Genomic DNA, 27,966 nt, shown 5'->3' with positions numbered 1-27,966 from the left:
TGGCAGTCCATCGATTACTACCATGTTTTTGTACCACATTTGCATACCATTTTAGTTGGCATTTGATGTGGACAGCCACATCATTTGAATTAATCAGATTTTTAAATTTAGTTCATTATTTAATAAACTAATAATTAAGAAAAACTAGTTAATTAAATGATGATTGTGGTATACGATGAGTCTTTCTCCTTTATTTCTTTGGGTTTTGCAAATTTTCCAAATGATGTGGTTGTCCACATCAGATGCCAACTAAGGTGGTATAAATATGTGGTTTAAAAACATAATATAAATAGCATTACTCGTCCACAATTAACATTCTATAAACCCCGAAACTGCGACAAAAAAAGCGTGAAATCTCAGAACTTGATGATGACATTACGTGGAGGATGAGATTGGCTTGAAAGCTCCATGAAATCCGTATGGAACTCTACGTGGCAATGTAATTTTAGCAACAGGCTCACTAGAAATTTTCTTTGTGTCAATCACATAAACCTGAAAAAATAATATACAAAGTTATACTAACTAGATAGCACTTCAACACATATAAATGTGAATCAATTTAAAGAAAAATAATAAAATTTCTCAAAACAAGACTTGAAATATACTTGAGATATGTTGGTATCTTCGTTGTGAACAAAAGTGATAACCCATCCATCATCTTCTTCAAGACCCCTTCGGTTTGGGACAAAAGAAGCTCCACTGCAAAAGCTGTTCTCCTCAAACATATGATTTTCCACCTTTATTTCCTCTTCTAATTGGCCTTCGCTTATCTAGTAATCCATGCAATAAAAGAACAAATAATAGTGGTCACATATCCATGCATACAATTGCAGGAGAAAAATTCACTTGAAAAAATGTTCAGGCCAATTTAATTACCGAAGAAACACCAGCTGGTTCTTCAAAGTGCTAGACCACTGTATTTGAGCATTCCTGAAAGACATATAGCCATATATCATAACCATTAATGGTCTGAGATGTGCAATTTAGAGAGTAGTTAAGTTATTTTTGGGAATGATAAAGCATAATTACCTGAGGCAGAGCTTGCGACGGAATCAACCACTTGGGCGTAGCCATATCTATTTTTATAGCCGGAAAAAGCACCGTTGATCATGGGAAAATCCATGGATAACTTTTTCCAGTGAGATATTTCTCATTGACTTCCCCACTTTGCATGTTTAATCTCCATTCATAAGCATGAGAAAGTAAGTTTCCCTTATCTGGTGAGATATCATTTTCTTTACTTGTACTTGTAGGCTTCAATTTTCTTGGCAACCACCCAAATTGATTCAATGCCATGTCAGGTCCTGGTATAACTGAGTCCAGAGCTTTACAAGCCCACACAACAACCTGCTCTTCCCACCACAAACAAAATTAGATTCCAAATGCGGTTTGGTTTGCAAGTTAATTGGAAGTCTAAAGCTTGGGAAACAAAACTTACTCATTTGCTGACACACTAATATGAGTGGTCTCACATACAAAGGAATGAACACCTCTATTAAAAAGCGTCTCAAAAAATGTGTCCCAGTTTGCTGTATACAAACAACAATAATTGGAGATAATTCCTCCAATAACATGGTGAAATTTCAAATGAAATTGCCAATTTGTTTAAGTTACCTCATCACCATCTTCAAAACTATTGATGATGTGAAATGTGCAATTGGGTTCAACTTTAAACCAGCGGACTGAATCTGCATCTCCGTAGCGTGGCATCACACCTATTCTTGCACATCCTTCATGATTGTACTCTACTAATCTGCATATCAAAACCAGCAGATCAAGCAATATATATAACATTGCACACATGTTTTTATGGGGATATAATCAGAATGTGTAGAGTGGAACTATGAAGGATGCATCACTTACGGGCCTCCGTTAACGAGTCTGTTTATGTCTAAAGTTAGAGGAAAATCCATGATTACATTATACCTGCAAGCAAATTATGCACGATTTTCAGTTAATTAAGTTGCAAAAGTTGTCTTAGAGATTAACAAAATATGATCACTAGCTTTAGTACCTTTCTGTGACCCCTAATTCATGGCAAAGGCTGCACCTGTTGAGTTTGAGATCTGCTTTGTGAATTAGTTCCTTTCCATCAGCTGAGTAAGGGGAAAATACGTGACACGTCAGAATTTCCGAATGTCTTCTTTGTTATTACTGAAGTCCTGGATTGTTTTTAAATGATATTTATGAAATGGGCAATGCTATCTGTAACACTTAAAAACTCTCTTTAATACAGATAAGTGTCGTACATACAGTGATAGGTCAATCTCTATTAAAGAGTGTCAATAAAACAATACCTGAAATTATTCCAATTTCCATAATGGTTTTACTGCGTCAACTCCGAGAATGACCAGCTCCTCTGACCCTGGAGCTCTCTGGAACATTGAAAAGAAGACAAAAGAGAACCAAGTACATGTGACGAAACCGAGAGATTGGGGGGTGTATCAAACTAAGGGGTGTAATCCAACTTGGATTTGAGATGATTTTAAAAGACTTTAAAATCTTAGTGTAGTCAATTAAAAGATTTTAAAGGATTTTAGAATCCATTAAAATCTAGGTGTAGTCAATTAAAAGATTTTAGAATCCATTCAAATTTAGATGTAGTCAATTAAAAGATGAGTAAACTGCCGATTTGCCCCCTGAACTATCACCCAACTTTTGATTTGCCCCCTGAACTTTTTAATTGGAAAATTAAGGACTTAAACTAATTTTTTTGGCCAATTTGCCCCCTGCTGTTAATTTTTCATTTATTGCATCCAAATTTCTGTTAAATGGAAGCATATGCACAACATGTGTGGGTAGTTCGGTCACTTCATTCTTTAAAATAATTGAAAACCTTAGATTTCTAAAATATAAACCTATGCAAATATGTGTGATTCTATAGCTTTTCTGTTTGAAGGTCTAGTGAAATGACGCTTTTGTCCACAAATGAGAGTTATATGGTTTGCATATGATAAGATTTAACGTTAATTTGGATGAAATTTATGAAAAACTAACGGTAGGGGGGAAATCGGCCAAAAAAATTAGTTTAAGTCCTTAATTTTCTAATTAAAAAGTTCAGGGGGCAAATTGAAAGTTGGGTGATAGTTCAGGGGGCAAATCGGCAGTTTACTCTTAAAAGATTGGGGCTTTTAGATCCATGTCCAAAATCATAGAGTGTTTTTAATAATGAATCTAGTTATCTAATTATATGTATTTATTTCTTTTATACTCATTTTGACACATCCCGACCGAGATCAAGGCATGCTGGCTGTCACGTGAGAGTGACGTAGCCATGTGCACAGTGCGGAAGTAATAAAGATAAGAATTATATGAATAATTAAGAACCAAATTACTAGAGTGCACTACTAAATAGAATGTGATAGGAGTTAGTTACAACAGTAAACACTCCTAATCAGAGCATAATAAGTCTAGGTGCAGTCCAGTAGGACAAATACTAATTACACAGTACTAGGAATGTCCTACTATTAATCAAATAGGTCAGAATAGCCGACAATCCCGAGCCACCAACAACAAGCTTATTTAGAACCTGGAGGGGTGCAAAACAGAAAACGTGAGTGAGCAAAAACAAATGTTTTACAAAATCATTTCATTTATCAATATACTAACCCCTCGCTATAAAACATGTATAATTTTTCCCAGATTCAGAATATAAGCATATACATAATTAGATATGAAATATATCAACTCAATTCATGCTTCACATAATCATATTCATATGTATGCCATGCCAAAATATAACAAAGTAAACAATTTAGGTAAGAATGATTTCATAGAAATATGATATGTTAGCTGGAACCCCTGAGGTAGTCTGTACGGCTGAATTCATAGCTCAAAAGTCAATATGGCCGGAGTCACTACAATGACCTATACGACAATATACTGCACATAGGTCGGAACCATTAAAGAGGGTCTGTACGACAAGATTAGGTGAAATATAATTATGCTCAACTCTATTCTCTCATAATAGTCGGGTGATAAATCGCTAGTCACCTACGAGTCGGAACCATGAATAAGGTCTATATGACAAGACTGTGCACTTAAGTTGGATCCAATATGAGCATATAGTGTGGGAGGTGATGTAAATAAACAGGCATGTACCTCATATCTCTGGCTAAATCACAATCACCCCCTAGGTGCAGTTTTATGAGCTCAACATTATTCAATCACATATCACATCATCGATGATTCACATAACCAAACATAACTTACCTACACTTACCTGTGCCTCCACAACACCACATTTATATGTATATGCAACCATGAAATGCATATTCAGAATATAAAAGCAATTGGCATATTATTTTAAAGCATACTTTACTAAAAAATGCATTTATGGGAAATATATCAAGTATATAGATATATACTGAAAACAAAAGCCCACTCACTGGTATGTTGAAAAGTAGCCCCCGAGTCGCCCGTGGATACGCTCGTCCTCGGGATAGGCCTCACCTATATGCGAGTTAACTATAAAAACGTTATTTTATAGTGCGGGAGGTGACGTAAATAAACAGGCATGTACCTCATATCTCTGGCTAAATCACAATCACTCTAGGTGCAGTTTTATGAGCTCAACATTATTCAATCACATATCACATCATCGATGATTCACATAACCAAACATAACTTACCTACACTTACATGTGCCTCCACAACACCACATTTATATATATATGCAACCATGAAATGCATATTCAGAATATAAAAGCAATTGGCAGATTATTTCAAAGCATACTTTACTAAAAAATGCATTTCTGGGAAATATATTAAGTATATAGATATATACTGAAAACAAAAGTCCACTCACTGGTATGTCGAAGAGTAGCCCCCGAGTCGCCCGTGGATACGCTCGTCCTCGGGATAGGCCTCACCTATATGCGAGTTAACTATAAAAACGTTATTTTAAAGCACATATACAAAACTAGCTAATAACTTCTCATACATTGCTCAATTTGGGTATATGAATATACCACAATGATTTACATAACTCCACGGACCTATCCAAATTTTCAAAATAATTTTTTGACCCCGCACGCGCCGACCAAGGCACGGCAATACGCGCAGCCACGCTCAGGAGATCCTGACGGATCCTTCAACGGCATCAGGAATATTCCGTTAAATCCTAACGGTAACCGTCAATCATAACTGACGGCGTGAGAATATTCCGTCATACTTGACGGAATATTCCTTTACCTCCTACCTCCAGCTCTGGCGACTGTCGTCGGCGCCGAAAATTGGGCAAAACTTCAAACTCACTATTCTCTTTCGTTTCTTCACCATTTTTCATGCAATTGGTACCAAAATGAAGCTAATAACATGTAGAATCACGTTATACTATTTTTAAGCCTTGAATTCCACTAGAATCTACCTGAGGAAGCTCAATTATCCGGTCGACTTTGAAAAGCTTCGATCTCGGCCCTCCGACATCCAAACTCTTCCAACGAACTACCCCAAGGCTCGTGAGGACCTCCTTAAGCCTTCTATGTGCTTCGAATTCCCTATAATGCAAGGTTTTACGTGTGCATGAACAATGCACAAAATCAGGGTTAGTGTTTCTCGGGTTTCCGACGCATTCCCATCCAAACAAGGGTATCAATAGACTCAGGAGGTTACAATGAACAAGGACCTTACCTTTAAAGCTTCGATCCGTGCTCGAGGGTGAGCTTTGTGTCTTGTCCGTACGTAAGGGAAAGAGAGAGATAGTCTGAGAAAGATGAGAGGATAAGGGAGATGAGAGATAGTGAGTATTGTGTGTGTGAGTTCCACGTGGTCACTAACCAACCAAGGAAAAATATCAAGTCTCCAAAACAAGTCACACACACATTACAGCTTTAACGTTCAAAGGTTAGAACCGTCATTTCGCACTGTCAGAAATCAATTATTCGGGACGGGCTGTGACACATTTAATGTTTTCTAAAAATATTAAAAATCAATTAAAATCTTTAATATTATGCATTTTCCAACTCCAAAATATCTAATTAATATCTTATAACAAAAAAACTAATATACTAACATAAATCTATCTGCAAAACATTATACCCTAACTCAAGTAGCAAATTTATGAATGTATATTATACCTATAAGTGAGATATGAAACCTAACTAAAAGGTAGAAAAAAACAAAATATACCTACAAGCAAGACACATTAATCCGTGAAAGGTTGACTATGAAAAAAATCTGTCATATAGGTAGATAAATACAATTAACCTGTAATATAGGTTGATTATAAAAATTAAAATAAAATCTATAAATAGGATAAAGCAAGAGCAAGAACAAGAAATAACAAAAAAAATAAATAAAAAGAAATAATCAAAGAGATAATTAGGAAGAAATTTGATTTTTACAATAAAATTTTTCATTGAAGAGATAATTATTGATAATAAAATAATTAAATTTAAGGAATTGGACTTATTTTAATAAATTGGATTATTCCTACTATTGACTCAAAAAATTGGACTTATATCAAATTTCCCCTAAAAGATTTTAATGGATTTTAGAATCCATCCAAATCTAAGTGTATTAAAAAAAATTAAGATTTTGGAGGATTTAAATAAGTTGTGGATTTTGTGGGATTTGAAAGCAAAAAGTATGTATAACCAAAACTAAAAAGAATCCAATCTCACCCCCTAGGATTTCAAATCCTTCCCCCACAATCCACCACAATCCATTCAAATTCTTTAAAATCCATATGAATTTTGTAGGAGTCTTTAATCCCCTTAAATCCTATCAAATCTATCACTTTTAAAATCCTTTAAAATCTTAGTTTGACTACACCTCCTAAGATTTTAAAGGATTTTAAAAGTTGTAAATTTTATAGGATTTAAGAGGATTAAAGACTTCTACAAAATTGTTAACCCTAAAAACTACCAAGTCTATGTGACGCGCAGGCCGAGTAACTAATAAGCTAACTACATCCTTCGGTTGAAGCTGGGTGTGCCAACTCGTCGGTCAAGGAGTGAAATATGTTGATGTTGCGTTGACCGCGCGGCTGACTTCTCAATCTTGCGACTGCGGCCAAGGAAGGAACACGTCCCAACCTTTGGGTTCTAGACTAGTTCTGCGAAGTTCATAAATCGTCGACGCCAAATTCGGTCACAGTGATTATATTCGTAAGAGTATAAGCACGTCAAATCAACACCAGAGTATAGGGGCACAGACATCAAAACAGATATATGTCTTGATGGTAAATGTGGTTCAACCGTCAGAATGTCGAACTCTAAAGCTTACTTGTGAGTATCCAATCATAAAACAACTCGGCGTTCAATGTGCCGAGTCCGAGTAACACATCACTTCGTTGAGAAGGCTGATGAGATGACCTCTGCCAATAAAGATCCGAAAATCCTTCTCAATCGAGACTTGGATAGATAACCAGTCGACCCTGTCGCAATGCTGTTTATCCAAACTAAAGGTGCTTCACGGTCGGCTGATTCTATGGCAACAGTGGTGTTTATCCAAACTAAAGATGTTCGTCGGTTGCCTCCACAGTATTGTTTATCCAAACTGAAGATGTGTCAGCGGAAAAAGAAAGTAAAAATCTCAAGGTTGTTGAGAGGTTTAGCGTAGAGCGAGAGTTTGCGCAGGGCAGTTTGTATGTTGAATTGAAGGGGGTTGAATGATGTCCTCCTCCCTCTATTTATAGTAGCTAACCTACTTCCGATCAAATCACAACCATTCTCAGAGTAAGACTCATTTCCTCGATCCCCTCTTATCTCAACCAATCCTACTCCTACTAGGATTTTGAACTCAACCCATTATTAAGCCGGATTCAATCCCAAACTCCAACATCCTTATCTTATCGAAACTCCATCTCATATCAGGATTCAACTACCCATGGATTCCTAATAGGACACGGCAGGCCTTGGCTATGTGGCCCATAAACCGGATGACCCCCAATGACTCTTAAGTACGGCCTTTAGGCCGAAAACAACTTAGTGCTCGGCCCAAACTAGGCTTGGCAATTCCTGACACAACCCGATAACCTGATACGACACGACACTAAATTAATAGGTGTTCGGGTCGACACGATAACGAAACGGATCGTTATCGGGTAACCCGATAAGCACCTGTTAAGATAACGGGTTGGTTCGGGTATACACGTGGGTAACACGATAAGCAGAATATTAATTTAATAATTTTATAACCCTAAAAAAATACTATAATAATTATATATATATTAATTTAACAATTTTATACCCCTAAAAACTATAATAATTATATATATATATATATATATATATATATATATTAAATTAACTATAATAATTATAATAACTATATATACTATAATAATTATACCCCAAAAATATTAACTATAATAGTTATATATATATATATATATTAAATTTTATACCCCTAAAAAATATAATAATTATACATAAAAAATAAATAGATTTAAATCTACTTAATAAATAAATAAATATATATACACACACACACACCATTGAACTTCATGAGATACGAATTAAACGAAACTAATTTCAACGATCAAACCGTCAAACTTTTTTGTATATGCTTCGAGATCGCATTAGCAAAATATTACAAAAAACAAACATTCACAGATCAAGTAACGAGACAAAACTTTTTGACGGTTATAAACGAAAAATAACGATTTAACGGTTATTTTAACTCTGATTTTGATGATTTTTTACAGCTACACTCCTTGACCCTATATGAATACAATGAATGAATTCGATCTTCAATTTAAAATATTTACACTAGGGGATACCACAAAATCTTATGTTATACTTAATGAAAGTATAAATAAACTCTTAAGTGTTAGTGAATCTATTGTTTTGATGAGATGCGCATTCTACGAAACTAGTTTCAACGATCCAACCGTCAAACATGTTTGTATATACTTCGAGATCGCATACACCAAAAATTGCAAAAAACAAACATTCAGATATTAAGTAACGAGACAAAACTTTTCGACGGTTATAAACGAAAAATCACGATTTAACGGTTATTGTAACTCCAATTTTGATAATTTTTTACAGCTACACTCCTTGACCCTATATGAATACAATGAATGAATTTGATCTTCAATTTAAAATATTTACACTAGTAATCTTATGTTATACTTAATGAAAATATGAATAAACTCTTAAGTGTTAGTGAATCTATTGTTTTGATGAGATACACATTTTGCGAAACTAGTTTCAACGATCCAACCGTCAAACTTGTTTGTATATGCTTCAAGATCGCATACACCAAAAATTGCAAAAAACAAACATTCATAGATCAAGTAACGGGACAAAACGTTTCGACGGTTATAAACAAAAAATAACGATTTAACGGTTATTTTAACTCCGATTTTGATGATTTTTTACATCTACACTCCTTGACCCTATATGAATACAATGAATGAATTCGATCTTCAATTTAAAATATTTACACTAGTGGATACCACAAAATCTTATGTTATAGTTGATGAAAGTATGAATAAACTCTTAAGTGTTAGTGAATCTATTGTTTTGATAGGATACGCATTATACGAAACTAGTTTCAACGATCCAACCGTCAAACATGTTTGTATATACTTCGAGATCGCATACGCCAAAAATTACAAAAAATAAACATTCAGAGATCAAGTAACAAGACAAAAAATTTCGACGGTTATAAACGAAAAATCATGATTTAACGGTTATTTTAACTCCGATTTTGATAATTTTTCACAGCTACAGTCCTTGACTCTATATGAATACAATGAATGAATTTGATTTTTAATTTAAAATATTTACACTAGTGGATACCACAAAATCTTATGTTATACTTATGAAATATTAATAAACTCTTAAGTGTTAGTGAATATATTGTTTTGATGAGATACGCATTTTGCGAAACTAGTTTCAGATCCAACCGTCAAACTTGTTTGTATATGCTTCGAGATCGCATATGCCAAAAATTGCAAAAAACAAACATTCAAAGATCAAGTAACGTGACAAAACTTTTCGACGGTTATAAACGAAAAATCATGATTTAACGATTATTTTAACTCCGATTTTGATGATTTTTCACAGCTACACTCCTTGACCCTATATAAATACAATGAATGAATTTGATCTTCAATTAAAAATATTTACACTAGTGGATACCACAAAATTTTATGTTATACTTGGTGAAAGTATGAATAAACTCTTAGTGTTAGTGAATCTATTGTTTTGATGGGATACACATTCTACGAAACTAGTTTCAACGATCCAACCATCAAACATGTATGTATATACTTCGAGATTGCATATGCCAAAAATTGCAAAAAACAAACATTTAGAGATCAAGTAACGAGACAAAACTTTTCGACAGCTATAAACGAAAAATCACGATTTAACGGTTATTTTAACTCCGATTTTGATGATTTTTTACAGCTACACTCCTTGACCCTATATGAATACAATGAATGAATTCGATCTTCAATTTAAAATATTTACACTAGTGGATACCACAAAATCTTATGTTATACTTAATAAAAGTAAGAATAAACTCTTAAGTGTTAGTGAATCTATTGTTTTGATGGGATATGCATTCTACGAAACTAGTTTCAACGATCTAACCGTCACTTGTTTGTATATCCTTCGAGATCGCATACGCCAAAAATTGTAAAAAACAAACATTTAAAGATTAAGTAACGTGACAAAACTTTTCGACGGTTATAAACGAAAAATCACAATTTAACGGTTATTTTAACTCCGATTTTGATGATTTTTTACAACTACGCTCCTTGACTCTTTATGAATACAATGAATGAATTCGATCTTCAATTTAAAATATTTACACTAGTGGATACCACAAAATCTTATGTTATACTTAATGAAAGTATGAATAAACACACTAGTGGGTCACTTTCATTAAGCATTGAGTTCCATTGGCAAGGTCTAAACTTTTAAGAAAGGCTTCACAACCTTTAAAACAAAAACGCTTTCATTTTGCATATCCTTGCACATTTAATATTTGTAATAGATTAGTAGTGTATGGATGTATTTTTTATGAGGCTCTTATTTTCGAGTGTACATGTAGTACTTAAACGACAAATGTGTTTTAATGTTTTGAAGTAATATTTATGTGACAATGTGTGGTATGTGCAAATTTAAGAAGAAAAAAAATATTTTTCTTAACGGGTCATAACAGGTCGGGTCACTTTACCCGTTGGGTAAAGTGACCCAACCTGTTAAGGACCCGTTAAGATAACATGTGTGACACGACACGACCTGTTAAGATAACAGGTGTTACACGAACACGACTGATACGACCCGTTTGCCAGGCCTAGCCCAAACCAATATTTTGGGCCCAAACATAAATTCATATGGATTTTAAAGAATTTGAATGGATTGTGGTGGAAGGATTTGAAATCCTAGGGGGTAAGGTTGGATTCCTTTTAGTCTTGGTTATATATACTGTTTGTACCATACTTGACCAATCCCGAAACTACCGAGCACCGGCCAACGCTATACTGTCAAGGACCCAGAAGAGTTCCCCTCCGACCAGGAGGCCAATCACTACTCGACACGTGTCAAGATTAGAAGCCAATCAGAGCGCAGCACGTGTCAACATCAAGAACCAATCATAACATGACACATGTCAATGTGACAAAGCTACAAGTTTTTCTATAAATAGGGGTCATTCCCCCACAATATTTCCTAATGCCATTTTGTGTTAAATCATTCACAAGAACTCACTAAATTGAGAGCTTGATCCTTTGTACTTGTGTAAGCCCTTCACTACTAATAAGAACTCCTCTACTCCGTGGACGTAGCCAATCTGGGTGAACCACGTACATCCTGTGTTTGCTTCTCTGTCTCTATTCATTTACGTACTTATCCTCACTAGTGACTGAAGCAACCAAGCAACCAAGCGAAGGTCACAAAACCTGACACTTTCTGTTGTACCAAAGTCTTCGCTGATTTTGTGCATCAACATTTGGCGCCGTCTGTGGGAAACGACACTTATTCCTACTCTCTTCAGCTGTGTCAAGCTGGTTTCTATCATTCGTACACTTTCTTTTGACCAGGCATCCCTCTCCAACATGGGAAGCGAAGGAAGCCACAGCACACAGAATGACACCCCCCTTGCACATAGTGCGAAACAACGAAAGAAGGAAGGAAAACGAGTTCTTCTTCAAGCTAAAGTCGATGAGTTGGAAGCTCAGAACAACAAGATAGCAATGAGGAATGAGGTCCTCCAGGAGCAATATGAGAAGCTCTTCGAGACACTCCACAAAGCTAGGCAAGCTCAGACACGCGAGCTTGTTGCCCCCGTGGGAGAGCTTGTTGCCCCCGTGGAAGTCAACCATCAACTGGGTGCCCTCCAACATGGAGGGTCACATGCATTCGACATAGATATCCCTGATAGGGAACAGATTACCCCTCGACTTGATAATCAACATGAGGCTTCTCTTAACCCAGTTGCTTCGACCCGAACCATGAGAAGTGGAGGGAGACACCTCTTTGCTGAAGGGGCAGAAGGATCGAAAGCCGTCTTTCGCGATTGTCGGGATTTCCTGAAGCAACGTCGAGAGAATTCCATCCATATAAGCTCAAAGATCAATGACCCAAGGATTTCTGAGAGACTCGGTCCCCTGCCACGGCCCAAGCCGGCCACCAATTTGGGGAAGGGGCAACAAGTCCTAGAGAGACATGAGGGTACAGGGGACTCAGAGGTGTTCCGACAGACATACCCTGGAAGCCAGTACAGCGAGTCCAGGGAAAAATCACATGCCCTTGATCAAACCTTCCTAATTCCAATAGGAGATGGAGATTTACGAAAGAAAGCTCCAGTGACACATAACTCCGCTCAGGACCCCCTTGTCCTACAACTTCTTGAGGAAGTAAACAAGTTGAAGGCTGAACGTCAGGCTGAAATACCTGACTGGAACCAACCCAGGCCTGGCCCTCTTACAAGGAGGATCCTCAACACCCCCCTTCAAGCAAAGACAAAGCAAAAGCTTGGCTTGCAACTTTATACTGGAAAAGAGGACCCGATTGAGCACCTTAACCTCTTTGAGTCCACCATGGCATACCGGATGCACACCGACGAAGAGCGATGTCTTCTCTTCCCCTCCACCCTCTCTAGTGGAGCTCTAAATTGGTATTGTCGTCTTACACCTGAGACGGTAGACTCATTTGAGGAATTGAGGAAACTATTTGTTTCCCAACACATTTTCCAAACCGATCGCTTGCACTCTGCAGATGACTTGTACACTATCCGCCAGAAGCCAGACGAGTCATTACGTATGTATGCTGGCCGCTTCAGCCATGAATACTCCCGGTGTGCCGAAGCAGATGACAAGACTGCCCTCAAAGCCTTCACGGCAGGCCTACGTGATTGTTTCTTTAAATACATGATCAATGCCAATACTTGGAAGACTTACTCTGAGGTGATGGCGCAGGCTTATAACCATGCCTCCGCCGAGGCAAAGACATATCAGGAGAAACCCCCTACAACCATCCTTTATCAACAAGTGGGAGGTGGAAGCCAGACTCACCTAAATGAGAAGACCTCGACTTCCCAAACAGCAGTGGCACCTCCCCATGCCTTGCATAATGCTTCACCGAATCAACAGACATATCAATTTCAAGGCAAGAGGAAGGATTTCCATCCTCACCACTCTCCTTTCAGTAAAAAGAGTAAGGGACACTATCCCGACAACCAAGGGTATCGCCACAATAACGCTCGCCCCCAGGCAGTCAATGCAGTGGGTCAAACCCGCGTCAAGATACCCCCTACCCCAAGGTATGAGACATACACGCCCTTGAATGCCACATGCGCGGCCATTTACCCCAGCATAGCTCACCTGATACCAAAACCAAAGCCGAGGCACCCAGATTACACGCCCCCGAATAACGCGGGCATGTTTTGTTGCTACCATGAGCATAACGGCCATGATAGCGAGAAATGTATCATCCTCCGTGATCGTATTGAAGCTTTGGCACGAGAAGGAAAAATTGATCAATTCCTCCTTCACCCTCAAAGGGATAACCGTAACCAACGCCAGGTGAATGTCATATATTCCATAAGCGGCGGCACACCCATATCTGAATCTTCCAATAGGGCCATGAAAAACAGTGAACGAATTCTGAGGCCTGGTCACCAAGTGTTTCACGTGGAAGACATCAGGGGAGGGAAGTATCAAAAGCCTAACTGGGATCCGATATGTTTCTACCCTGAGGAAGAAAGAGGCATCATCTACCCTCATAACGACCCATTGATCGTGGAGGCTCACATAGCCAACTTTGATGTTCGACGAATCCTCGTAGACACAGGGGCTTCGGTCAATATCATGTTTGCCGAAGCTTTCAGGGCACTCAGTGTAGCTGAACACTTGCTCGATCGCTCGATTTCTCCTCTGATAAGCTTCTCCGGTGATATCGTGCAACCCTTAGGGAGCATACATTTACCCTTTACTATTGGTACAGGCCCTTACACGGCTACCATTACCACTAACTTCCTAGTGGTTGACTGCCCAACGGCATACAATGTCATATTTGGGCGCACAGGCATCAATGATCTCAAGGCTATGGTATCCACGCATATGCTGTTGATGAAATTTCCAACCCCCCATGGCAACGGCTACATCAGAGGAGATCAGCTTAGTGCACGATCATGTTACAACACTTCAGTTAAGCAACAACACTTGCCCGGACCCAAGGAAACCCTGTCTGTACATGACCAAGTCACAAAGACCAGCCTAGATGAAGCGAACTTGGATCTTCCTGATAGCAACAATCAACCCGATGATCCTCGAGATGACTCTTTCACCCAACAAGCCCAACCTGCTGAAGAGTTGGAGAAGGTACCTATCTCAAGAGATTATCCAGATCGCATGGTGAAGATTGGCACCACATTGTCACCACCCCTTCGGTTAGCATTGATATCTTTTTTGAAAGAGAACACTGAAGTCTTCGCCTGGTCATACGAGGACATGCCAGGCATCTCTCCCGATGTCATCTGTCATCGTTTGAGTATTGACCCCAAGATCAAGCCGGTGAGACAGAAGCGAAGATCTTATGACGCTGAACGATACGAGGCAATGAAAGCAGAAGTTGAAAAACTCAAAGGCATAGGCTTTGTCCGCGAAGTCAATTACCCGACATGGGTAGCAAATGTGGTCCTTGTTAAGAAAAATCCGACCAGAGAAAGTCTTTTGCTTCAAAAGGTCTTGTGGAGAATGTGTGTTGACTACACCGACCTAAACAAAGGATGTCCGAAAGATAGCTTCCCTCTTCCTCTTATTGACAGACTTATAGACTCTACGGCCGGGTGTGAACTCCTGAGCTTCATGGATGCTTACTCAGGATACAACCAAATCCTCATGAACCCTTCGGATCAAGAACACACAGCCTTCACTACCGACAGAGGACTATACTGCTATAAAGTCATGCCTTTCGGCCTAAAGAATGCAGGAGCGACTTATCAGAGACTAGTCAACTCAATGTTCGCCGAGCAGATTGGGAAGAGCATGGAAGTTTACGTTGATGATATGTTAGTCAAGAGCAAACATGCTGACCAACACATCACCAACCTATCTGAAACTTTCACTATTTTGAAGAGGTATCGAATGAGGTTAAACCCCAACAAATGTGCCTTCGGCGTAGGCTCTGGCAAATTCTTAGGTTTCATGATTAGCCAACGAGGCATTGAAGCTAATCCCGAGAAGATCAAAGCAATCCTCGACATGAAGGAACCGGTAACTTCAAAGGACATCCAGAGCCTTACTGGCAAGGTGGCAGCCTTAACCAGGTTCATTTCTAAGGCCACAGACAAATGTGCTCCCTTTTTTAAAGCACTTAAGGGAAGTAGGAAGTACATTACATGGACTGATGAATGTGCCGAGGCATTCAAAAACCTCAAGGAGTACATGAGTAAAGCCCCTCTACTCTCCAAGCCCGAGGTAGGAGACATTCTCATTATCTACCTATCGGTATCAGCTTCAGCCGTAAGTTCCGTTCTCATTCGAAAGGATGGGAATATTGAGCGACCTGTCTACTACGCTAGCAAAGCCTTACAAGATGCGGAGACACGGTACTCTAACATTGAGAAATTGGCTCTGGCATTGGTCATGTCTGCTCGAAAACTCCGCCCTTACTTCCAAGCGCACTCCATCATCGTGCTTACCAATTATCCTCTTCGACAGATACTCCAAAGTCCTGACACTTCAGGGCGAATGATCAAATGGGCAATAGCGTTGGGTGAGTTTGACATCTCCTACCAACCAAAGCCAGCTGAGAAGGGCCAAGCAGTGGCAGACTTCATTGCCGACTTCACATATCCGGTTGACATTGCTTCTACACCTGAAGCAGTGGCTTCATTACCCCCGGAAGCTCAGAAGATAGAACCAACAACCCCAGCATGGAGTCTGTATGTTGATGGCTCATCCAACCAACAGGGCTGTGGAGCGGGACTAGTCTTGACTACACCCGACAAAGTAGCAATGGAGTATGCTCTTCGTTTCAAATTCAAGGCATCAAATAATGAGGCCGAGTATGAAGCCCTTCTAGCAGGATTACGTTTGGCCAAACACCTCGGGGTTAAACAAATTGATATTTTCAGTGACTCCCAATTGGTGGTCAACCAGGTTACCAACAACTTTGATGCTAAGGACAGCTCCATGGCAGCATATCTTGCGCAAACACAACTTTTGCTCAAGCACTTCCACTACCAGATCACCCAAGTTCCTCGAGCGGCAAACAGTCATGCAGACGCCCTGGCTCGCCTCGCCTCGGCTGTGGAAGACAAGATTGGAAGAAAAATTCATGTCGAACTGTTGGCAACACCAAGCACCATGGCCGCAGAAGTATGCAACTTACAACAGGGGGATAGTTGGATCACCCCGATCTATAATTTCCTTGCTCATGGCACCCTCCCAAATGATAAAGTCCAGGCTAAGCAAATTCGATACAAGTCTACCCGCTACCTGATCATCAATGATCAACTCTATAAGCGAGGTTTTAGCCTGCCATACTTAAGGTGTCTTACGCCTGCCGAGGCGGAAATCGTCCTTCGGGAAATACATGAGGGAGTCTGTGGAGATCATGCTGGATCTCGGTCCCTAGCACACAAGACTTTTCGCCAAGGATATTACTGGCCAACACTCCACCAGGATGCCATCAAAGTATCTCGCTCATGTGACAAATGTCAACGATATGCGGCTATTCCTCATTCCCCTCCAGAGCCTCTTACTCCTATGATCAGCCCTTGGCCCTTCGCCCAGTGGGGACTTGATTTGATCGGCCCAATGCCGGCAGGGAAGGGCAAAGTCTGTTACGCAGTCGTTGCAGTGGACTACTTCACAAAGTGGGCCGAAGTAGAACCCTTGGCAACCATTACTGAGGCAAAGATAGAAGACTTCGTGTGGAAGAACATCCTTTGTAGATTCGGCATTCCCAATGCGATAGTCACTGACAATGGGCGACAGTTCGACAACAAGAAGTTCAGGTTGTTCTGCTCTAAGTTCAACATCAACTTATGCTTTGCCTCTCCAGCTCATCCCCAGTCTAATGGACAAGTTGAGGCCATCAACAAAATAATCAAGCGCACTTTGAAAACCAGCTTGGACAAAGCTAAAGGCTGTTGGCCAGAATTTGTACCCCAAGTTCTTTGGTCATATCGCACTTCATATCGGACTTCAACAGGAGAAACTCCATTCTCACTTGCCTTTGGCACAGAGGCGGTTGTCCCTGTTGAGCTCGAGCAAGCAACATTCCGAGTCCAGAACTACATTCAAAGTGAAAATGACAAACAACTCACCCTCAACTTGGATTTAGTCGAGGAACACAGAAACCAAGCTCACTTGAGGAATGTCGCCTACAAGCAGCGCATCTCCAACTATTATGACTCTAGGGTCAAGCCTCGTTCTTTCAAAATAGGAGACTGGGTCTTAAAGAAAAGATTACTCTGCGACAGAGTCCCGAGTGAAGGCACACTTAGTCCAAACTGGGATGGACCGTATGAAGTCATTGGCATCAGTCGCCCTGGCTCTTACACACTTAGAAGCTCCGATGGCAAGACCCTTGGCCATCCATGGAACGCTGATCACTTGAAGTACTACTACAAATAGACTCACGATGTACAAGTGTTGAGCTATAGCCGTTTGGCATCCTATGTAATGAAGGCCATTTGGCAATGAATTCAATAAAGAGGTAATTTAGCCAACTCAGCCCTCACTCTTTTACATTCATAGCAAGCGATGCCGGAACCCTTCTCAATCAGAAAGCAATCCGTCTTCCACAGTCACTACAAAACAAGCAAATGAAGACCGTGTCAAGCGCCAAAAAAAAAAAAAAAAAAAAAAAAAAAAAAAAAAAAAAAACAGCTTCATCCAAAAAGCTTCACCCGAAAAGCTTCACCTCCAAAGCTTCACCTAAAAAGCTTCACCTCCAAAGCTTCACCTCCAAAGCTTCACCTAAAAAGCTTCACCCGAAAAGCTTCACCTCCAAAGCTTCACCATCAAAGCTTCACCTAAAAAGCTTCACCCAAAAAGCTTCACTTAAAAAGCTTCACCCAAAAAGCTTCACCATCAAAGCTTCACCTAAAAAGCTTCACCCAAAAAGCTTCACCCGAAAAGCTTCACCTAAAAAGCTTCACCCACAAAGCTTCACCTAAAAAGCTTCACTTAAAAAGCTTCACCCGAAAAGCTTCACCTCCAAAGCTTCACCTAAAAAGCTTCACCCAAAAAGCTTCACCCGAAAAGCTTCACCTAAAAAGCTTCACCCAAAAAGCTTCACCCGAAAAGCTTCACCTAAAAAGCTTCACCCACAAAGCTTCACCTAAAAAGCTTCACCCAACAAGCTTCACCCGAAAAGCTTCACCTCCAAAGCTTCACCCACAAAGCTTCAACACCAAAGCTTCACCTACAAAGCTTCAACACAAAACCTTGCTCCAAATAAACAAATTTTGTTCACAAAACCCAAGATGCCCTTGAACTTGTACAAAAACACTTGGGTAAACATAAACATTTTTTGTTTTACACCCACAAGGGCCCAAAATTTTCCTTCTTATTTATTCACTTATATATGTTCTCAAACATATTATAATAGATCCAACAACAAGCCAAAGTCCCAAATTTCATAATGGACAAAAGTACAAGCAATTCATCAATAATGAAGGTGCTACAAAAATTGGAATCTGCCCCAAAATAGAAATCCAACCCAGGAGACTTTTTCTCTCTCTCCCTCTTCCGCCTCCTTTCATCTATCAAATTTCTGCAACCTCTGCTCTTCTCCAATGGAGCTGAATTTTGGACACCCTATAGTTCTTGAGCATATGAACAACTTTCAAGAAGGAACCATTTCTGTTTGAGCGACGGAAATTACAGTGTTGAAGCTCCAAACATGATAGTCGGCTTCTTGCAGATTTCGAAGCTGTTGTGATGTTTCGAAGATCTGGAAATATTTAACCGTTAGTTCATCCTGAATTTTTGATATGTTATGAAAGAGTCGATGAGGAACAACTTCAATGAAGAAAGCATACCGATCTGAACAAGAGAAAATGGAGTTTCGAAGCTCACAACAAATCTGACGGGTTGACAGACAAATAATAACCAGTCATTCATCATACCTGAATTTCTTGAGTTATACAGCTCCGAGGGATCTCAAATTTGGATATGTTGTAGTTCACAAGCTGAGGAACAACTTCAATGAAGAAAGCATACCGATCTGAACAAGAGAAAATGGAGTTTCGAAGCTCACAACAAATCTGACGGGTTGACAGAAAAATAATAACCAGTCATTCATCATACCTGAATTTCTTGAGTTATACAGCTCCGAGGGATCTCAAATTTGGATATGTTGTAGTTCACAAGCTGAGGAACAACTTCAATGAAGAAAGCATACCGATCTGAACAAGAGAAAATGGAGTTTCGAAGCTCACAACAAATCTGACGGGTTGACAGAAAAATAATAACCAGTCATTCATCATACCTGAGTTTCTTGAGTTATACAGCTCCGAGGGATCTCAAATTTGGATATGTTGTAGTTCACAAGCTGAGGAACAACTTCAATGAAGAAAGCATGCTGATCTGAGCAAGAGAAAATAGAGTTTCAAAGCTCACAACAAATCTGACGGGTTGACAGACAAATGATAAACAGTCACTCATCATACCTGGATTTCTGGAGTTGTACTGCTCCGATGGCTCTCCAATTTGGATATGTTGTAGTTAAGGAATTAACGAACAACTTTCATGAAGACAACTTTGTGATTCGACCTACAGATGATGGTGTTATGTTGAAAAACAATTCCGGTTGTTAGGGGAAATGAAAAACAATTCCACCAAAGAAACATCATTATGATGTTTCATCATTATGGTGTTTTCATCATTATGATGCTTTCATCATTGTGATGCTTCCATCATTGTGATGCTTCCATTATGATGTTAATGCACCAACGGTTACACCTTCTGCAATTCCACTTATTCGGGCCTAGCAACCTTCATCAACAAAATCTATGAAGAAAAAGTCCGGGGCTACCACTTAGAAAACAAAAGAATGAAGTTTTGGTACTTACGACATGGACTATTAGCAAGACACCTCATTCGTCAACTCCCTCGACTAGAGACTTGGGGGACTCCCACCATATGCTACTACGCCTTGGTACTCAAAAGTTCGTGACTACTCAGTGACTTGGATTTTTCAAGTCTCCAACCGAGAAGTTTTCCTCACTCGGGAAATTAAGGGAACACTACCTCAAACTACATGCTTCACTCACAAAGCTTCAACAATACAGGTTTCAACAAAAGCAAAAATTCAAAGAACTTTATGAAGAAGGCTTGGGTGTATTTAACACAATATGTTGAAATGAAGCAAAGCTTATTTATTAATATTTTTGATAAGCCACAAATATGTACATATACATGAGTCAAAATAAACAAACAAAAGGGAGCCTTCACAAAGGTTGCTTGGGGGAAGTCTCAGCAGTCGGTAGAGCCCCAGAAAGAGAAAGCACCGGATGGTGGTTATCCGGAGCCTCAGTACTTGACAAAACCCCAGAAGGAGGAGGCATTGGAGGTTCATCATTTGAAGCTTCATTACCAGGTACAACCCTAGAGGACGAAGGCAATAAATGCCTTTGGAACAAACCCACAAACCGCTGATGATCAAGTAAAACCTTACCATCAGATTCCTTCATCTGGTCAAGCTTCCTCTTCATGTTTGTAGCATAGTCATGGGCGAGCCGATGCAACTGCTTATTCTCATGCTTGAGCCCTCTAATCTCCTGTTTGAGACTCATCACTTCAGCAGCCAATGATTCAACTTGGCGGGTTCTAGCAAATAGGCGTTGGGCCATATTAGACACAGAACCTGCACACTGAACACTAAGAGCCAGAGAGTCCTTAACAGCCAACTCATCAGACCGTTTGGAAAGTAGTCTATTATCTTTGGGAGTGAGAAGGTTCCTGGCCACCACTGCAGCGGTCATATCATTCTTCATCACAGAATCCCCAACGGTAAGAGGGCCAGTAGGGGATATGAAGGATGGGCGCCATATGTTGTCTGGAGAAGGCGTGGCTGTCTCTTCTCCAAGGTTCAAGTCAAAACGACGGTCGGAGGGTCCAGACATTTTCAAATGTGTTGAAGAAGGAAGAGGTCAGACAAATCAAGATCTTAGAAGTGCAAGAAATGAGCTTCTACTGGTAGAGATTCAAGTGTGCTGTGGAACTTAATGTCAGCCTCTATAAAAATCTGCACTCGACGGAGCTTCAGAAATCGAAGAGGCGTTTGCTTTCTCAAAAGCTGGACTGCTCAGAGACCACGAGGGCCGATCTCAGAAATCGAAGAGGCGTTTGCTTTCTCAAAAGCTGGACTGCTCAGAGACCACGAGGGCCGATCTCAGAAATCGAAGAGGTGTTTGCTTTCTCAAAAGCTGGGCTGCTCAGAGACCACGAGGGCCGATCTCAGAAATCGAAGAAGCACCTGCTTTTTCAGCCTCGTCAGCACCTGTCACATGCACAATCAGCTTTGCGGAAATTACGGGCACTCTGTCGAAGATTTCTGGTGAAGTAGAAAGCACGTGAATCTTACTGATCAATCACCGCTCTCCATATGCACCATCAACTCCTCGGGTACCACATATAACTTTGTCAAAGATTTCTGACAAAGTTTAGGCACGAGAATTTCGAAGTTCCAGCTACCCTACTATTACCCATAAGGGTAAAGGAACAGCACCACTGCTTGACAACTGGAAAGTCCCTATGTGTGTCGACCTCCGTGTTTTGCGGCAAGACAGGTTGGCAAGAACGTCCAACCTTTACTCACATTCGAGAAAAGACTCCCAACATAATTACTTTCTCAAAAACCGGAGTAGCACCGCTTTCCGAATCTCGAGAGTCAGATCCTCGACGGGATTGCTTGTTCGAAAACCGAAGAGGCACAACTCTCAGAACTTCGAGAGCCAGATTTCCTTAGATAAAGCTTGTCTGTAATCTCCACACGTAATATCAGCTTTCCAGATACCACATACCACTTTTTCAAAGTGCTCTGACAAAATTAAAACACGTGAAGCTGGCAGCTCCCACTACATTGCTGTGACCAAGAAGGGTAAAGGAATAGCATTACTACTTGTTATTGGGAAATCCCTATATACATTGACCTCCCTCCTCAACGGACAGGCAAACCTGCAAAAATGCTCAACCATTTCTCGCATTCGAAAAGGCACCCTCAACATAACCTCTCGAAATACTCAGCTTTATTTCCCCCCGATAATACCTCAGCAAATAAGCCACACCAAGAACAAGAGTATCTCATATCATCAGGGTCGAAAGCAAGAGTATCCCATATCATGCTTTCTCCCTGTCTTTGTCTTTGTCCTTGTCCACACCTGCAGGACAAGGAGAAAGAGAGCAGTCAGTCGGAACCTGAAATCAAACCTCCAATTTGGAACTGACTGCCTGGAGCCTTTGCCTGGTTGCTTACTTAGCATTGCTCTCGAGTACTCATCCTCAACTGCTGTCAAGGTCACGAATTCCACCGGCAAATACCTCATGACAGTTGATCAGATATTGGCTCTTTACACTGAAGCTGCCAAGCGTGGATGAGTCACTATGAAGGAATGTTCTGAAGGACCATTTAAATGCAAAGGTTGCACACCACTTCTGCCATGCAAAAGATTGAAGCAGAAGGTTCAACGGTGAGCTGAAACAGATCACTACAGCACGACACCTTTCCATACCACATTCATTATTCCGTCAACAGCAAAAGTATCCCATATCATCAAGGTCGAACGTACTCTAGATTTGATGGACTTGTTTTGACCCTCAAATTTTTAAGTCGGCCTTATACTCTGAAGGGCACCAGAACACCCTCCAGCACAGTTCAAGAATAAGCCTGTGGAAAGTTACTTCTTCAAAAGCAAAAGTATCTCATATCATCTCTTATCCATTTGCTTCTCCTTATCCTGGCAGTTGAATGAGAGACAAGGAGAATGAGAACAATCAACCGGAAGCCGACGTCAAACCTCTGATCCTGGGTTGCTTACTTGGAAGTTTGACTGCTTACCTTGTCTGTCACCTCTTTCGGCAGATCTCCTAGCTCGGCGACTTGGGGGACTCCTACTATAGGGTTTGTATCACACTTGACTAAGCCCGAAACTACAACTAAGCTTCAAGTGAAATTGATACATTACCTTGTGCGTCAACATCAGCTAAGTACACCATTCCCGGATGGAGGAAAGGTACTTCCAGAGAAGGGCAGATGAAGATCAGACCACACTTCGGTACTTAGAAGTTTCATGATTACTCAAGGGATTGGATCTTGCAAGTCCCCAACCGAGGAGTTTCCCTCACTCGGGAACTTAGGGGAGCACTGTTTGTACCATACTTGACCAATCCCGAAACTACCGAGCACCGGCCAACGCTATACTGTCAAGGACCCAGAAGAGTTCCCCTCCGACCAGGAGGCCAATCACTACTCGACACGTGTCAAGATTAGAAGCCAATCAGAGCGCAGCACGTGTCAACATCAAGAACCAATCATAACATGACACATGTCAATGTGACAAAGCTACAAGTTTTTCTATAAATAGGGGTCATTCCCCCACAATATTTCCTAATGCCATTTTGTGTTAAATCATTCACAAGAACTCACTAAATTGAGAGCTTGATCCTTTGTACTTGTGTAAGCCCTTCACTACTAATAAGAACTCCTCTACTCCGTGGACGTAGCCAATCTGGGTGAACCACGTACATCCTGTGTTTGCTTCTCTGTCTCTATTCATTTACGTACTTATCCTCACTAGTGACTGAAGCAACCAAGCAACCAAGCGAAGGTCACAAAACCTGACACTTTCTGTTGTACCAAAGTCTTCGCTGATTTTGTGCATCAACATATACTTTTTGCTCTCAAATCCCACAAAATCCACAACTTATTGAAATCCTACAAAATCTTAATTTTTTCAATATACTTAGATTTGGATGGATTTTAAAATCTTTTAAAATCTTTTAATTGACTATACATAGATTTGAATGAATTCTACAATCCTTTAAAATCTTTTAATTGACTATGCCTAGATTTGAATGGATTCTAAAATCTTTTAAAATCTTTTAATTGACTATACTAAGATTTTAAAGTCTTTTAAAATCCTCTCAAATCCGAGTTTGACTACACCCCCTAATTAGTATATAATTTAAAGGAATTGTTAATGACACTCTAAAAATCTCATTTTACACTCCAAACTTTCTATAATTAGAAAAAAAAAATATAGTTGTGATGAGTGTATAATGAAATTTTTGGAGTGCTATAATAACATTTCCTTTATTTAAAATGAAAGTTAAGGGCTATATATAGCCCTAATTACACACACACACACACCCACCTTTGGGTGGCTGGTAAAAGGTCTGTTCCAAGCTCCAGAGACATCCCAGTTGCCTAAAGTTTCTAATGTAATGATGTCAATCTCTTGAGGTATGTGATTTTCAGCTATGGAGTAGAACTTCCCCCGAATGTTCGAAAACATTGGTGTTGCTCAAATACTTGTTCACTTTGCCAAACCTCAACTGTAAGAAGCATCACAAATTAATAAGAACAAACTTATAATTATATCAGGTTATATATGTACTTTAAGTTGATAGATATGAAAAGCCCTTATAAGTTTTTTACTTTTTTTTTTAACCCAAGCGATAGATTTTCATTAAAACTATACGTTACGGAGAAACCTAAAACAGCCAAAGCTGCACACAAGGCAAACAAAACCCTCCCCAAAATTCACAGCAGCCTAGACTACTGGAGAGGAGAAGAATCCTCGTACAAATTATCATGGTGAAATTTGGCGGTTCCTCGAACCACAAGCACGGAGTGGATGAAATCCTAACAAGTTAATGAAAGCGACACAGAGATTTTGAAATAAACTACGTTATAGCGTGCCTACCAAATTGAGCAGGTAAGCGGATAAAATAGCCGGCGGGTCGCCGCCTATGGCGGGAAGAAAAGATGGCTTGTTTCGCTGTTTTTCGAGCTTGAACGTTTCAGTTTCAACGTGTCTGTTGTTGTAGTGGACAGTCCAGCCTCCATCACCGACGTCGCCGTCCCTACTAAAATATAAAGCATGTAGCATGCCTTCTCCTTCAATCCATAAGGGCACGTTTGTTTGACAGGATTAAGAAGGATTGGACTGGACTAGACTATAGTCCTTTGTTTGGTGTGCATCCGGATTAGCTTTAATGAGCTTAACCCGGACTCGCTTGGATTAACTACCTCCTTAGCCGTTCTTAACGAGCAACCCCAATTTCAGCCGGATTCGTAAGCCCTCTTATGATAAAGAGAAAATCGCGAGAGTCAGTCGTCCAAGACCCAACGTCGCTCGTCCTGCTCGTCGCACATCGTTCCCTCTTTGCCCTGCTCCATCTTCTTCCTCGCTTCCACAACCATTTGCAAACCCACATCCCGCAAAATTCAAAACAAAAATAAAATATGCAGTTGTTCCATTTTTCAAATTCAGATCCAACCTACAAGCTTAAATCGAACCCAAAAAAAAAATCGAACCCAGAAACCATAAAACACAAAATTAAATCGAACCCACAAGCTTAAATCGAACCCAGAAACCATAAAACACAAAAATCTACAAGCTTAAATCGAACTCAGAAACCATAAAACACACAAAAAAAAAAAAAAAATCTGCAGTGGGTATAAGCTTAAATCGACGATGGGATTGACTGAAGGCAAACCGAACCCAGAAAACATGAAACTCCTTGATTGCAGACCTTCTCCATCTCCCACTTTCGAGCCAATCGCACATGCAACCCAATCCCATCTCCTAAATTTTCTATCTCTTTCTTGCTTCGTCCCTCTCTTTCTTGCATTGTCGTTTGAACGGAGAACAAAAGAAGAAGATGGAGATGAAGAGGAAGAGGGACGAAGAAAAAAAGGGAGAGGGACGAAGTAACATTAGGAAGAAAACAGAGGGAGAGGGGCGGAGAAAAGGCAGAAAGAGAGGATGAATGGAATTGGGATGGAAGAGGGGCGGAGATAAGGCAGAGTTAATAATAAAATATTACAAAATATTTATTAAATAATGTAAAATATTAATAAATATAAATTAAATAATATAATATTAAAATTTGTTATTAGTCTGTTTTTTAGTACTGACACTGCACCAAACGCTTCATTAAACTAGTCCAGCTTAGTCTAGTCTAAGCCAGTCCAGTTTAGTCCCTGCAGCTAGTCCAGTCCGAGACAGTCCGGTGCAACAAACGCACCCTAAGTGACTTGACTTTCCCAACACAGATCTTGTTGATTTCAATCCCCCAAATAGAGGGTTTGGCCCTACATAATATATAAATTGAAAATTTGTCACAAAACAAATATATAAATTGAAATATAACTCAATGCAGCACATGCACAAAATAATTCAAACAGTTGAGTGGTCTCCAATTAGCTCCAGTGCTGGAGTGGTAAGGGAGCATCTACTAATAAAATTCCTTTCTGATTTCGCAAATCATATTGTTAGCCAGGTTACTTCTTCTGGCATATATTCAATTTTGACCAGTATTGTGTTGAACTGATAATTAGCTCAATTAAGTATAAGCCCAAATAAAGAAAATGTTAAAGAAAAAAAACTCATATTTGACAACTTAGTTGGATTAGTATAATATATAATACTAATCTTACCATAATTAGTTTGCCAAGTTCATCTAGCGGCACCTATCTCAACTTTGTTAGAGAAGGTCATGAGTTCAAAGATCTAAAAATTAAAAACTTAATTTTGCCGAAGTTAGCTTGCTAAGCATGTATAACCTTCCCTACATCATGTACACATAATTAAATGCATAGAACCAGAAAAAATATAAGGAAGAGCGTTAAATATTATGTGATGTACGGCAGAATTTCGATATAGGTTAATGTTTCCCTTGAGAAATTCGCACAAAAAACAGTAAAATGTTCTATCAATTACAATAAAATATTGTATTGATCTGACATCTTAATTAACGAATAATATATAAATAGTACTGACCATTTCTTATGTAGATACCCTCTGGAAAATCATCTGGGATTTTCCCTCTGATGCCGCCGGTGACAGCAACTTCTCCTCCCAACTCATTGACCGGCCCGAAGTTGCTCTACATTAATCAACACAAGTTTCAAAGTAATTAATTTGAAATTTTGTACAACATTAATTTGTGAGAAACTAGCTACTGTAGTGCCTGGAAGTGATCGTAAGCTACCTGAGATGGAAGAAACTCTTGATCGACGAATTCGAACATTGAATCTACCAAGAAGTCCAACACTTTGCCAGAAGTGTTCTTGAAAGTTTTTGTGACATCTATTTGCATGGGAATTACTTGTTCCATTTTTCCCATCATAAATGGCTGAATCTTGTTCTTTACATATAGTCGATCAAGTCAGGTATAAGATGTGTTTATAACATAAATGTAGACACACAAACACACACACATATATATATATGCATTTGAATTATTGAAAACTGCTCACCATGAAAGCTGAGGAGAGGGTGTTCAAGTAACAAAGATTTTTAGAGACAGAGGGCTTC

At 39.6% G+C, this 27,966-nt stretch overlaps 1 long non-coding RNA gene and 1 pseudogene across 2 annotated transcripts; both read right to left on the bottom strand.

Annotated features, from left to right (window-relative positions):
- Nucleotides 1–330: 330 nt before the first annotated feature.
- LOC126601527 (carotenoid 9,10(9',10')-cleavage dioxygenase-like) lies at nt 331–27,966 on the bottom strand (annotated as a pseudogene).
- LOC126601671 (uncharacterized) lies at nt 18,443–20,191 on the bottom strand. 2 transcript variants are annotated; one of them, XR_007615783.1, is made up of 5 exons: nt 20,092–20,191; nt 19,911–20,008; nt 19,549–19,827; nt 18,689–19,373; nt 18,443–18,562 (listed from the first exon to the last, which is right to left on the bottom strand). It is a non-coding gene; the product is annotated as an uncharacterized LOC126601671 (long non-coding RNA). The 2 variants fall into 2 exon arrangements; XR_007615784.1 differs by lacking the exons at nt 19,911–20,008; nt 20,092–20,191 and having other exon boundaries at nt 19,549–19,878.

This window comes from Malus sylvestris, chromosome 15, assembly GCF_916048215.2.
Source record: "Malus sylvestris chromosome 15, drMalSylv7.2, whole genome shotgun sequence".
NCBI classification, from domain to species: Eukaryota; Viridiplantae; Streptophyta; class Magnoliopsida; order Rosales; family Rosaceae; genus Malus; species Malus sylvestris.
The sequence above is the reverse complement of the archived record's forward strand: the minus strand, read 5'-3'. Positions and strand labels throughout refer to the sequence as shown.